This window comes from Gossypium arboreum, chromosome 11, assembly GCF_025698485.1.
Source record: "Gossypium arboreum isolate Shixiya-1 chromosome 11, ASM2569848v2, whole genome shotgun sequence".
In the NCBI taxonomy this organism is placed as follows: Eukaryota; Viridiplantae; Streptophyta; class Magnoliopsida; order Malvales; family Malvaceae; genus Gossypium; species Gossypium arboreum.
Genome location: NC_069080.1, coordinates 50,242,621 through 50,256,764, shown reverse-complemented (window position 1 = coordinate 50,256,764; position 14,144 = coordinate 50,242,621). Strand labels below are relative to the sequence as shown.

At 36.9% G+C, this 14,144-nt stretch overlaps 1 pseudogene; it reads right to left on the bottom strand.

The window, feature by feature from the left end:
* Positions 1-9,727: 9,727 nt before the first annotated feature.
* Positions 9,728-9,824, bottom strand: LOC128284420 (small nucleolar RNA R71; annotated as a pseudogene).
* Positions 9,825-14,144: the final 4,320 nt, after the last annotated feature.

Sequence of the window (14,144 nt, the reverse complement as noted above, 5' to 3'; positions counted from 1 at the left end):
ACATGCCCATGTGAACAGGCTGTGTGCCTCACACTGCTAATAGACATGCTCGTGTCTAAGACCGCGTGGAAACAAGGCATACATACTGAATTGTGTCATACAGTCGAGGACATGCCTGTGTCCCAGGCCATGTGAAAATCGGAGAGGACACTGACTTGGGTCACACGGCCAACCACATGCCCATATGTCTAGCCTGTGTGCCTTTTAGAATGGTCAACCACGTCCGTGCAAAAACTGTAGGGTATACTGATTTGTACCACATAGCCAGTCATATGCATGTGTGTGAGGCAGTGCAGAGAATACTAACTTTAATATCATTTCAACATTCGGGGACACACGGCTGTGCAACATGATCGTATATCACACACGGCTGAGATACACGCTCGTACCCCTACCTGTATGGACAAAAATAGGCTATTTGCAAAGCCATATTTGCCACCCTACACACATAAGCATTGACAAGCATAAATGACCACATTTCATAACTCAATTGACAATCATAGTAACCATTTCAATGCACAATTTTACCCCTAGACTTGTGACTACTTTGCAGTTTAGTCCTTAACACGTAAAAATGCAAAATTACACAATTAGGCCATAACCCATGGTAACCAAATTTTGTAGGAACTCATAGTAGGCCATATCTTTCCTTATTTTACACTTTTAACCACCACATTTTACAATTTCATAATTTAATCCATATTTTGCATTTTTGTCAAAAATCACTTTATAAAACTAGTTTAACTATTATTAAGCTTCCATAATCTATCCTTAAACATCAAAGAACTCAAGTATTCAACAATGGCACTTCACAAAATGATGAACAAATTCAAAAATTAAGGCACAGGCTAGCTAGAATACAAAGCAACAATCTCAAAAATGTAGAAATTATAAAAAATCGAGCTAAAACAGTACCTTAATCTATCTAAGAGTGTGCTGAACCCATGGAAGCTTCAAACCCTTATTTTCTTTCTCAATTTCGACAATGAAGATGAAGGGTGAGCTAAATTTTGTTTTGTTTTAATAATATTATTAACTTAATACATAAATTACTATATTAACCTTATAAATATAACTTATAAATCACTTAAATCATGGACATAAATGTCCAATAACTTTAATCATGGTATAATAACATTATAAGAACCTTTGATTTACTTCATAGCAATTAAACACCTTTAACAATTAGAATTTAACTTTTACGCGTTACGCGATTTAGTCCTTTTTACTGAATTATGCATTTAAACGGTAAAATTTCTTAACGAAAATTTCAGACAATTAATCTATCATGATGTAGACCTTATTAAAATAATAAAATAAACATTTTACTTCAGATTTGTGATCCTAAAACCACTATTCTGATTTTAACTAAGAACGGGTTGTTACAACTCTCCCCTCTTAGGGATTTTCGTCCTCGAAAATCTTACTGTAAATAAGTTAGGATACTGCTTTCGCATAGTTTCCTCAAATTCCCATGTAGCTTCCTCTATCCCGTGTTTATGCCCAAGAGCTTTTACTAAGGCTATGTGTTTATTTCTCAACTCTTTGATTCGACGAGTCAAAATCATGATTGGTTCTTCATTATATGACATATCGGGTTGAATTTCTACATTTATCGGAGAGATCACATGTGATGGATCAAATATGTAATGACGTAGCATAGAAACATGAAAGACATTATGTATCTTTTTAAGTTTTGACGGTAAAGCAAGTCGATATGCTTCTGGTCCAATTCTTTCAACGATCTCATACGACCCGATGAATTGCGGACTTAACACTCTGTCTCCAACTTGAAATTCAATCTCTCTATGTGTCAAATCTACATAAGATTTCTGTTGATCTGAAGCTGCTTTTAAACTGTCGCTAATCGTTTTCACTTTTTCTTCAGTTTCTTTGATTAATTCAACCTGTGAATCTTTTTCTCACTCAATTTAGTCCAGTATAGAGGAGTTTGACATTTGCGACCATACAAAGCTTCGTACAGTGCCATCTTTATACTCGTTTGGAAACTATTATTGTATGCAAATTCAATCAACGACAAGTATTTTTCCCAATTGCCCTCAAACTCTTAAATACAACAGCTCAACATGTCTTCGAGAATTTGAATAACTCTCTCGGTCTGACCGTCAGTCTGAGGATGAAAAGCAATACTAAAATTCAACTTTGTTCCTAGAGCCTCTTGCAGTTTCTTCCAGAATCATGACATAAATCTCGGATCTCTATAAAAAAATAATAGATAATGGCACCTCATGTAACCGAACAACTTCAGAAATGTACAATTCAGCTAATCTGTCAAGTGAGTAATCTGTACGTATCGGTATGAAATGAGCAGACTTCATTAGTCTATCAACGACAACCCAGATAGCATCTTTCTTTTTTGGAGTTAGAGGTAATCCTGACACAAAATTCATTGTAACTCTATCCCATTTCCAATCAGGAATCAATACAGACTGTAGTAAACCTGATGGTACTTGATGTTCAGCTTTGACTTGTTGACGTATTAACCACTTCGATACAAACTCTGATATATCCCGTTTCATACCTGGCCACCAGTACAGTTGTTTTAGATCATTATATATTTTGGTACTACCTGGATAAAAAGAAAAATGACTACTATGTACTTTATGCAGGATTTTCTGAATAAGCTCTGTAATTTTTGGTATACAAATTCTATTTCAAAACATTTAATAGTCATCAGTTCCAATATGAAATTCTAAATTAGAAATAGACTCACATTGAATTCGTTTAGCTTGCAATTCACAGTTATCTTTTTGAGATTCACAGATTTGTTGAATAAATAATTGTTTAGCTTTTAATTCGGCTAAAATAGACCCATCATCACAAATCATCAACTGGGTGTTCATTACTCATAATGAAAACAATGATTTTCGACTTCAGGAATCAGCAACAACATTAGGTTTTCCAGGTGATAATCAATCACAAAGTCATAATCTTTCAATAACTCGAGCCATATTCGTTGTCGCAAATTCAAAGCTTTTTGTGTCATCAGATATTTCAAGCTCTCGTGATCCGTATAAATGTGGCATTTCTCCTCGTATAAGTAGTGTCGCCAAATCTTGAATGTGAATACTATTGCAGCCAACTCTAAATCATACGTCAGATAGTTCTTTTCGTGCGGTTTCAATTGTCGAGAAACATAAGCTATAAATTTTCCTTCTTGCATCAGAACACATCCCAGACCATTTAATGATGCATCGCTATAAATCATAAATTCTTTCCCCATTTTCGGTTGAACTAATACTGGTGCTTCAGTTAACAGTACTTTCAACTATTCAAAACTCTACTGACATTTTTTTAACCAATCCAACTTCACGTCTTTTTGTAACAGTCGTGTCATTGGTGTCGTAATCATCAAGAATCCTTTTAAGAATCTTCGGTAATAGCCTACTAAGCCCAGAAAACTACAAACTTCAGGTACACTTCTCAGAGGTTTCCAATAAAAAATAGTAGAAATCTTGCTCAGATCAACTCTAATACTATCAGCTGAAACAAAGTGCCCTAGAAATCCAACCTCTTTGAGCCAAAACTCACATTTACTAAACTTTGCAAATAATTGTTTATCACGTAGAGTTTGTAACACAATTCTCAAGTGTTCGATATGCTTAGATTCATCTCGTGAATAGATCTAAATGTCGTCAATGAATACAGCAACAAATCTATCTAAATACGGTCTGAATATCCGGTTCATCAAGTCCATAAAAATGGCAGAAGCATTAGTTAAACTAAAAGGCATAACAAGGAATTCATAATGTCCATACCTCGTTCTGAACGCAGTTTTTGGCACATCCGACTCTTTCACTTGTAACTTATAGTAACTCGATCTCAGATCAATCTTTGAAAATACTATAGCCCCTTTTAACTGATCAAATAAATCGTCAATCCGTGATAAAGGGTATATGTTCTTTATAGTCACTTTATTCAACTGTTTGTAGTCGATACAGTTCTCATCATGCCATCTTTCTTTTTCACGAACAATACTGGTGCACCCTAGGGAGAATAACTCGATTATAAAAAACCTCTATCTATTAATTCTTACAATTGAGCTTTCAACTTTTTTAATTCTGTTGAAGCCATTTTGTATGGAGCTATCGATATCGATGTTGTTTTGGGTACTAATTCAATACCAAATTCAACTTCTCTGATCAGAGGCAAACCCGGTAATTCTTCTAGAAATATATTGAAAAATTCACAAACAACAGGTGCAGATTCAATCTTTCATTTAGACACTTTTGTATCCAATACATATGCAAGATATGCATCATAACCCTTTTTAAATATTTCTGAGCTAACGCAGATGATATCACAATAAGTAATTCATTCAAATCATCAGACTTAATCCAAAGAATATCATCATTGTGACATTTCAATTCGATAGTCTTCTGTCTATAATTCACAACTGTGTCATGCATAGTCAGCCAGTCCATACCCAGAATCACATCAAAATCATCAAACGGTAGAAGCATCAAGTCAGCTCGAAAATAGTAACCTTGAGTCATCAGAGGACAATTCTTACAAATTTTATCAACTAAAATAGATTTGCCTAAGGGGTTCGATACTTTAATTACAAATTTTGTAGACTCGACATATAAACTCTATTTAAAAACTAAATTCACGTGGATATAAGAATGAATTGATCCAAGATCTATCAACGCAACTATATCAATATCAAAAAGAGAAAAAGTGTCTATAATAACGTCTGGTGATGATATCTCCTCTCGTGTACGTATAACATAAGCTTTGCGAGGTGCTCGTTCCTCAGATCTCAAAGTTGAATCTCTTGTAGCACCTCAGATACCACTCATATTTCCAGTATTCCGGGGTGGTCTCCCTCTAAAAGCCGTGTTACTCTCTTTTACTGGTTGATCTCTATCAGCTGTAAACTTTTCTGGGCAGTCTCGGAGATAATGATCAAGCGATCCACATTTCAAGCAAGCTCCACTCACTAATCTATATTCACCATAATGCTTCTTATTGCAGTGTTTACATTCAGGTCCAGCATTTCTAATATTACCCACACTGGCAACTGATGTCACCTGAGGTTTAGAACTGAAATGTCTCACATTTCTCTCTCTAATCGAAATTCCCGTAGAAGCTGTAAAATGAGGATGATATTCTCTAAATTTATTTGATGCTGACTGATATGATTTACCCACAATCTCTTTCTAGAATCTCTAGCCACAGAATCAGCTTTTCTTTTCTCTTTGCAAAGCTCTTTGGCTTTACAAGCTCGATCAAACAAAACAAAAAACTCTTTTAGCTCAAGAATTTTGACTAACACTCTAATTTCTTCATTCAATCTGTCCTCAAATCTTTTACACATTATAGCTTCAAAAGAGACACATTCCTGAGCATATTTGCTTAGTTGTACAAACTCTCTTTCATATTCTATGACTAACATACGACCCTGCTTCAATTCAAGGATTTCTTTTCTAAATTCAACTTGAATGAAATCCAAAGTGACTTTTTCTTGTGGAACTACGGATATCAAGCTATTCCACCACTGATATGCAGTTTCTCTCAATAGTGATACTACACATTTTAAACATTCTTCAGGTGTACAGGATAATTCGTTGAATACCCGAATTATGTTCTCAAGTCAAAACTCGACTCTCTTAGGATCATCACTAACAGTGGCTCTGAATTCATCAGCTTCGTGTTTCTGCATCTTATCAATAGGTGGTTTATTTAATTGTAGAGGATCAATACCTTGAGGAACTACAGGGATCGGTTGGGGAAAAAGTGGGGGTGGAGGTTGCTGAACAGTTGGGTTCGTACGAATGTACTGTGTGAACCACTCATTCAATATCTGAAAGAAGGTTTCTTTAGCCTTACCCCCATGACTACGTGTCATAGGTCTAGATTCAGTAGGCGCTGCCCCTTGAGTGGGAGTTGGCGCGTTACTTTCTATTTCATCCACTACAGCTTATTCAGGATCCATTACTATATAAAAAACACATTTGAAAACATGAGGAGTCATCACACTATCACAATTTTAAATATGGCATGTATAGCTAGACACACATACGCTGTTAGTCCTAGAATTGACTAAACTGTAGTTCTAATACCAACAAATGTAACACTCCTAACCCATAACCGTCACCGGAATAGGTTAAGAGGCATTACCAGACTTTTAACTCAATTCAGAACAATCATTTATCAAATGTCATCTCATTTCAGTAAATATCATTCATTCACATTCAATGTACTTAAATCGAGCATACAACATTTAAATCATGCATTCGGGACTAAATCGGTAATATATGAAAATTTTAGAAACTTAAAAAAATTTCAACATTTCAAGTATCACAAGTCCGTGTGAACAGGCTGTGTGCCTCACACGGCTAATAGACACGCCCCTGTGGAAACAGGGCATACATATTGACTTGTGTCACATAGTTGAGGACACGCCCGTGTGCCAGGCTGGGTGAGAACTGGAGAGGACACTGACTTGGGTCACACGGCCAACCACACGCCCGTGTGTCTAGCCTATGCTGTAACATCCCGAAATAGGGCCTAAAAGGAATAGTGGTCGTGAAACCACGAATATGAGGTAAAAAAAAATTATTCTGAGTAAGTTTTAAGGTTTATTCATTGATTGAATAATTGTGTGAAAATTTCGTGAAGAAATTTTATGTATAAGTGCCTAATTTGATAATTAGGACTAAATTGTAAAATTAGCAAAATGTGTGTTCTAGATAATAAAGGGAATTTAATTGAAAGGGGTTCTTAAAGTGGATATCCTTATTTAGTAATTAGACCATTATATTTGTCCAAAAATGGGCAATAATAGGACAAATTTGAAAGAAAAGCCTTTAAGGGCATTTTGGTCATTTAGTAATTAAAAGAATTAAAAAGGAAAAATAAAGCCAAAATTGGTCCATCTTCTTCATGGATGCCGAATATAGCATGGGGGAAGCCATGGTTAGGGTTTCCAAACTTTCCAAGCTCAATAGTAAGTTCGTTTTAGCCTTGTTTTTAATGTTCTTTACGTTTTTGGAGTCCCAGTAACTTGATTTAGCTTATTCTAGCAATAATTCATGCTAGGGTTCATATTTGGAAAAATATCCATAGTTTAAATGTGTTTATTTTGATGTTTTATGGATAGAATATAAAGTTTTAAATTATGTTAAACAACTTTTGCTAAGTGATTTTAAGTGAAAACCAGTAAAACGACATAATCGGTAAAAATACCTAATGTTCATAAGTACATGATAGAGTGGGAATTTGATGTTTCCATAGAAGAGAAAAATGTTCAGCGTGTCATAAAACATAAGAAAATGGATAAATTTTCATTTTCAAGCCTAGGGGAAAATCGTAATTTTGCAAAGGTTTAAGGGCAAAATTGTAATTTTGCCAAAGTTTGAGTTAGGGAATGTTTTGAATAGCACATAAATTAAATAAGTGAAATATGATGTTTTAGGTCCCGGAAAGTGAGATTTGGACCTAGAATGGGAGAAAAATCGAAAATTGGGAAAGTTGGTAAAATGGTTGTTTTTGTATCGAGGTAAGTTCATATGTTTAATAAGAATTTAATTATGCATATTTAAATGATAAATTGATATTTTGGCCATAAATACTTTAGTATTGAGTTTCAGATATAATGATTAATGTTCGATAATTATTCGATATTGGAATGAGAACTTGTATAATTTATATTGATAAACCGTAATTTATACAAATTTTTACCCCATGTTTAACGCATTCTATGGATGATTTTCCATTAGAATTGGTGAATTCGATGCTCCAAATGCTTTAATTTCATGTTTTACACTTAGGAGAGCATAGGAGAGCAAAATGAATGAGAAACGGGCCAAAAACGGAGAAAATGGGCCAAAGTACGAAATCAACACGGTCTGGACCTCCTCACACGTGCAGACCACATGGCCGTGTCAATTTGGCATGCTCGAGCTCAGCCTGAAGTAATCGCACATGGGTGTGTCACACAGGCATGTCCCTGCCGAGCCCAAGTTGAGTCCAATTCGGAAAAGGCTAATTTTGAGGGCTTTTAGGCATTGCAAAACCTATAAATACACCCTAGAGAAGGAAGAAAATGAGGATAGAGTAGGGGGTAAGGAATTACTCCAAGAAAGTCGATTGATTCATCTCAGAAGTCAGATTCATCATCAAGACTAAAGATCTCTCCTCAATTCCCCTTCAGGAGTTTTGGGTTTTCTTTATGTTTTTTATTCTTTATTATTCTGAGATGTTTTCTTATTTAGTTACGAACTAAATCCCCTAAATACCTAAGGGGAATGAAACCTAAGACGAATCTTGTTATTATCTTCTGAATTGCATGATAAATATTTGACTTGTTCTTAGTTATGTGTTCTTAATTCTTGTTTTGATATCCTAGGATACCGAGTCAAGATAAGCTCTTATTCAGAGGAGGAATAGACCCTGTCTAAGAGTACATTTGTCATAATTAAGCGGAGTTGATTGCGCGCCTAGACATAGGGTGACAATATTTTACCGGATTAAGGTTAAACCTAATAAGGGGATCCATAGATCGAGTTAATGCAACCCTAGAGTGTTAATTATAGAAAAGTCTCGGTTATTCAATCTAGGGATTAGACATTATTAGTCTTGATTAGGGATAATAACATAACTTAGGGATCTTTACGGAACAAGTTAAATGAATAAATCGTCCGATTCAGAGCCAGAATAACAAGTACAGTCTAGGTGGATTTTTCCTTGGTTATTGTCTTCATTCAATCGATTTTCCCAAAAGCAATTCCCCAATTCTACTCTTTGTGCGTTGTTAGTTTAGATAATTAGTTAATTAAAATAAAACCTCTTTATTCTTAGGCTAGATAATAAAAAGACAGTCATTACTAGTACTTTTAGTTCCTTTGGGTTCGACAATCCGATCTCGCTAAAACTATATTACTGTTCGATAGGTACACTTGCCTACGTCGCGATAATAGTTAGTTCAAGAATGAGTAATTATAAATATTTAAAACCTATCACAAAACCTCGCGATCAAGTTTTTGGCATCGTTGCCGGGGAACTAAGATATTAGGAACGCTCAATTTTTATTACTTTAGCCATTTATTTTTCTTGCAATTTAATTTAATTTGATTATTATTATTTATTAATTTACTTTTTCCTTCTCTTGGCAGGTTTTTATAGTTTATGACTAGAAGAAACCCGTCAGGACCATTACTTTTTGACGAAGAAATCGATCATAACAGTTCGCAGAAATCAAAGAGAAATAAGACAAAGCTTAAGATACACAGAGAACGAGCAAGAAGATGATACTCAACCCCCAACCGAAGAGATGGCTGAAAACCAAGACAATCAGCTACCTCCTGCAATTGCGATTAATCAAAATCCTACTCCACTCACTATGTATGATTATGCTAAACCTTTTTTAACAGGAACTGAATCGAGCATAGTTAGACCTACTGTAGCTGCAAATACTTTTGAATTAAAACCTAATACTATTCAAATAATACAACAATTTGTTCACTTTGATGGTTTGTAGGATGAGGATCCTAACACTCATTTAGCCAACTTCTTAGAACTATGCGATACATTTAAAATTAATGGTGTCTCTGATGATGCCATTCGTCTTTGGTTATTCTCTTTTTCATTGAGGAAAAAAGCTAAACAGTGGTTGAACTCGTTACCACAAGGGTCAATTCTACATGGGAACAAATGACCGAAAATTTTTTTACTAAAATATTTTCCCCCGGGTAAAATGGCTAAATTACGTAATGATATCTCTTCTTTTGTACAGATGGATTCTACGATGCATGGGAGAGATACAAGGACCTTTTGAGAAGGTGCCCTCACCATAGGTTACCACTTTGGCTATAGGTTCAAACGTTCTATAATGGCCTGAATCCTTTGACTCGACAAATGGTTGACACAGCTGCTGGCGGAACCATCAATAATAAAACACCTGAAGATGCCTATGAGTTTATAGAGGAGATGTCACTGAATAACTATCAGTGGCAAATCATGAGGACAAAGCCAAAGAAAAGAATCGGTATTTATAACATCGATTCGGTCACCATGCTCTCTAATCAGGTCGAACTCTTAAATAAAAAGATTGATGGTTTTCTTAGTTCTTCGCAGGTTCACCCAGTAATGCAGTGCGAAGCAAGTGGAGGTGGAACAAGCCATTCGGAATATCAACCTAGTGGCCACAACATAGATAACGAGCAATTAAACTACATGGGTAATAATCCTCAATCTCAAAACAATCCATATAGTAACATTTCCAATGCAGGTTGGAGGAACCACCCCAATTTCTCGTGGAGCGGTTAAGGAAATCAAAGACCACAACCACCTCCACGCTACCAACAGCCACCCTACCAATAGGAAAAGAAGCCGAGCCTTGAAGAGATGCTCTCAACGTTTATTTCGGTGTCAGAAACTCTTTTCCAAAACACCGGACAACACTTAAAAATCAACAAGCTTCGATCCAAGGGCTCGAAACTCTGATAGGCCAGCTTTCCAAACTAATTTCTGAATGACCACAAGGTAGCTTGCCAAGTAATACTGAACCCAACCCAAGGGAACAGCTAAACATAATTAATATTCAAAATGAAGAAGGACTTGTTGAGCCTGAACCCGAATAGAGGCAAGAAACTGTGGTAAGAAAAGGTCAAGGTGAGGTAGATAACAATAAAAAAAATGGTGAATGTCAAATATAAACCTCGTGTGCCATACCTCAACGCGATAAGGAAAGATCGCTTAGATGAAAAATTTGGTAAATTCTTTAAACTCTTAAAACAATTACATATTAACTTACTGTTTATTGAAGCCCTGCGAACGCAATGAAATTCTTAAAAGAGCTTTTAGCAAATAAGCGAAAGTTGGACGAGGCATCGCATGTGGAGCTAAACGCAGTGTGCTCAGCTATTCTGAAAAATAAGCTACCGAACAAACTAAAAGATCCAAGGAGTTTTACGATTCCTTGCTGAATTGGTAGTTTAGATGTTAATAATGCATTAGCTGATTTAAGGGCTAGTATCAACGTCATGCCTTATAAAATGTTTAAGCAACTAGGTCTTAAGAAACCCAAACAGACTAGGATAAGCATTCAACTAGTAGATAAAACTATAAGATTTCCTAAGGTTATTATTGAAGATGTGCTAGTAAAAATCGATAAATTTATATTTCCCGTTGACTTCATTGTTTTAGACATAGAGGAGGATAGCAACACTCCTTTAATTCTAGGAAGGCCCTTTCTAGCAACTACTAAAACAATTATTGATGTTGGCACAGGTGAGCTCATGCTTCGCGTAGGAGACGAAACACTCACCCTTCAAGCTCGCAATTCTGACAACACATCGAAAATTGAAGGTGATCATCTGAACCATTCTATTAAAATTGACCACATGATACAACCCACTTTGCAGGAGATAAGTCTGAAGGAAGTACATGAGCCACTCTCAAATAGTAGTAAAGGATCTATTCATGAAGAATGAAGGCTATAAATAGAGGAGCTAGATGAATGGCGAACACATAAACAGAGAACACACGATAAACTGAAACTACGCCAAGATGAGCTTGATACCTCTCCAAATCAACTTAAAGTTAGAGATAAAGTCTTATTAGATGCCGCAGATCCCCACATTGTCACTACCACACTGAATGAAGAAATCCCTCTTACGGTACTCAGCATTTTTCCATTCGGTACGGTGGAGGTGAGTCATCCCAAGTTCGGCACTTTTAAGGTAAACAACACTCGTTTAAAACCTTATTTTAAGATTGATAGCAGGAATGAAGAGTATAAACTTCTCAAACCACCATGATCATTCAATAGAGAGGTAAGTCGAGCTTAGACTATAAATAAGCGCTTCTCGGGAGGCAACCCGAGCACTAACTGTATTAACTTCTTTAAAAATATAGTCTTCAACATCTAACTTACTAACAGAGCTCTCGAACACAGGTTTTCCACAGAGACACGGCCAAGTACATAGGCATGCTTATGGTCCTGTGAAAACAGGGCAAGGATTTCCCCAAACACGGGCTACGATAAAACGCCACGGTAGTGCGACATGGCCATGGTCGAGCCTACCAAAACAACACGGGCGTGCGATAAGCCCCTGTGGAAGACCCGTGGTTAAAACTGAGAAACTAGCACGGGCGTGCGACACGCTCGTGTCTCACACCCGTGGTTGAACCTGTTAAATTGAAATGGGCGTGGGGATTTCCCACACGGGCGTGGGGGAAGCGAACGAAGCTAGACACGGTCGTGTGACACGACTGTGTGAACCCACACACCCCAGGTACACGGGCGTGGGACAAATTTCAGACGGGTACAAATAGGAAAAACGCGAAAAATACTGGCTGTAATTGGGGAACACGGGCATGTGCCCTGGCCGTGTTGCACAAAATCTATAAATACCCTGGATTATTCACTTTCTTCCCCATTCAAAAACCCTAACCCTAGCCGCTCCAAGGCATCAGTTCTCCCACCATCCCTGAGGTACCTACACGCCATTTTGGCTCACACGATTACAGGGAGGCGAGAGAGCACTGGCATCGTCAACACTTGCGACGCCTACTTTTTACGGTGGATGTCACACGGGCACGTCATCGACCTTGCCTATTTCATCGCCCTTACGATTCAGCACCAGACGGGGTGGCATCGAAAGGGGGTCATCTCTATTGGCCCTTACGTGACTCGACTGGCGCGACACTTCGGGCTCCTCAACACCGTGGCCTAAGAATCATCCCTCACCCTTATCGGCCAAATGTCTCCACAAGGCATCTCGAGCATGCTTAGCATGAGGATGATCGAGAGGCGTCAAGGAACCTACCCTCCCCAATATCGTCTCACCCAATCTACTGAGGAGGGGGCCTGTGAGGACATTCCTGATGATGTCCCCCCACAGCACGAGGACCCACCGACTCAGCCACCACCACCCTCTCGTCCAGTTCATGCGACGGCTTCATATGCTGACATCTCTGAATGCCTCACTCGATTCGAGCAGCAATGTTTTCTACGATTTGACAACATTGATGCTACTCTACAGTAGATTTGTCAGCACCTCCACATCTCATCACCAGTCCCACCTCGCGAACCATCCAGCGATAAAGATGTTTAAAAACATTTATTTATTATTTTATGTTTTTAATTTTTATTAAAACTACTTTTTATTTTTATTATATTTTACAAATTTTATTTTTAATTATTAATTTCGGTTATTTCTTTTTGAGTAATTATTCCTCCTAATATCCCCTAAAAAGTTCCTAATTTTATCACAGTTATATAGAGCTCTTAAGCTCATCATCACATAGGAACTAAAACTCCACCGATAAAGGTTTTCCACGACTGCCATGTCCTGCTCGCCCACGACCATAGCTACCACTAGAGATAATATCCTTTTGGCGCAGGACTTATGGCCAAATGAACCTCTACGATCGCTAGAGTGTCCTCTTCCACTCTCGAGCCGATTACTCTCTAGAACTCCAGTTCGAGGAATTCATCATACAAGAAGTTTCACTTCTCTCCCTATCTTATTTTTATACTCTAATATCTATCTTTGTACATTGAGGGCAATGTACATCTTAAGTGTGGGGGGCATTTATTTCATTATTAAAAAAGTCCTTGAATGAATGCCTTGTTCTCATGACAAGCTCTCATATCATATTTAGGATAAATTTTAATTGATTTATGATTTTGATTGATATATCTTGAATTAAAACATAGGCAATTATGCATTGATTGTTTAAACTTTAAGACATTAGAGAATCAAGCTTGATGAGTTGATTTTTAAGAATTTAAAATCTTAGGCTGTTTCCCCAAAGTTTAGGTATTACTTTGAGTTGGAATTCACAAGTTGTTAAACATCAAAAAGCCATAATTTTTGTGATATTTTTTTAGCCTTTTGAGTGTCTATTAATTCTTTTCATGCTCACTTTTATTATTGCTTTGAGTGCGTCAGTATTGAACTGTTATTCTAGAACTTGCTTGATTATGCATGTCGAGACCACACCATTTGATATGATATGTCAAAATGATTAAGGCACTTAGGATTAACCCACTCATGCCATGAAAAGCCTACCTCCACGATTAACCCCTAGTAAACCCCCTTAAGCATAACAAGCCATTTCTTGTATTGCCCTTAATATTAACCTTTAACCCATTATTGTTGAAATCTTCT